Here is a 1,748-nt window from a genome sequence, read left to right as displayed (position 1 = left end):
AATTACCAAGCACCCCCATACCAAGCTCCACCACCAACTTATCAGTCATCTTCACCTCCTACATACCAACCTACCTCACCCAGATACTCACAACCGCTCATGTCTACCAAACTTACAATGCTCAACCATCCCATTATCAATCACCCCCTGCACGCCAAAACTTCCCCAAACCCCGACCTAATTTTGATCGCAGACCTCCAAAACAATATACAGCCATCGCTGAACCCATCGATCAGTTGTATGAGAGGCTCAAAGCTTCTGGTAATGTCACCCCCGTCCCAGTTACAACCCCTGAGACTCCTTCTCAGTGGGTTAACCCAAACAAGTCCTGTGCATACCACTCCGGCATGAAAGGGCACACCATCGACTAATGCCGCTCCTTGAAAGAGAAAATACAGTCTTTGATTGACAACAAGATCATTGTGGTAAAGGAACCCACTCCAAACGTCCGCAACAACACTCTGCCAGACCATAAGGGTGGAGGTATCCACTTGATTGAAGTAGAAGATGACTGGGATCCCGAGGGATCAATCGGGTTGATCGCAGAAGGTGATGACCCAAAAAAACCGGCAATTACTCTCAAACCAATCATAGTCTAGATCCAACCGTCTGAAGACGCTGAGGTGAATAATTCTATACCTCTTGAGTTTGAAGCAGCGCCACCTGCAAAAATACCGGTACCAATTGAGGTTGAATTCATGTCTCCGGCAAATGCGCCCGCACCATTTGAGGTTGCAGTCTTGCCACCCAAGGCACATGTTCCATTCGAAGTGGTGATGTCAACCCCGCCACCATTCTATACAAATGCTATACCCTGGAACTATACAGCCGAGGCAAGAAGGAAAGGCAAAGTCAGGATTGAAGAAACTGTCGCAGCACATGGTATAACAAGAACTGGTAGAGTCTATACCCCTGAACATCTAGCTAAATCAAGAAACCAAGCCTCCAATCGACCACCCCTCATCGAGACATGTCCGGACGACCTTTGGAGGAAAATACAGGCCAAGGAATATTCGGTCATCGACCAGTTAAACAAAGACGCTAGCATAAATATCCATCCTCTCTTTGCTGCAAAATTCCAAGACACACAAGAATGCTCTGTTAAAGGTGCTGAGTGAAGCATACATACCAAGTGACATCACTGGCGGGGAAATGTCTAATATGGTAGGACAAGTGCTGGAAAGCCATAAGGTCACCTTTTATGAGGATGAGCTGCCACCTGAAGGGCTAGGTCATAACAAAGCACTGCACATCACCTTGCAATGCGAAGATTATTTCATCACCAGGATCCTGATCGACGGAGGTTCTAGTCTTAACATTTGCCCGCTGGTAACACTCAAGAAGTTGGGTAAAGGGCTGCATGAGATAAAGGATGGAGCAATCAATGTGAAAGCCTTCGATGGTTCTCAGAGATCTACCATTGGTGAGATTAGTCTATGCCTGTAGACAGGACCAACCTGGTTCGGGGTTGATTTCCAAGTGATAGATGTGCCACAGTCTTACAACTTGCTGCTAGGACGGCCATGGATTCATGCTGCTGGGGCCGTAGCATCAACGCTGCATCAGGCAGTAAAGTTCAAATGGAATCACCAGGAAGTGATCATTCACGATGACGGTAGCAACCCTATATACAGTCACCAGACTATTCCGGCGATCGAGGGTAACGGAGGAAGCTGGGTGGAGAACTTACGACCACATCGAGCGGGTCAATGCTGTTGACAAATACAAATAGTGGGATAGAAAATTAG

This window comes from Nicotiana attenuata, unplaced genomic scaffold, assembly GCF_001879085.1.
Source record: "Nicotiana attenuata strain UT unplaced genomic scaffold, NIATTr2, whole genome shotgun sequence".
Taxonomy (NCBI): domain Eukaryota; kingdom Viridiplantae; phylum Streptophyta; class Magnoliopsida; order Solanales; family Solanaceae; genus Nicotiana; species Nicotiana attenuata.
This window is presented reverse-complemented; position numbering follows the sequence as displayed.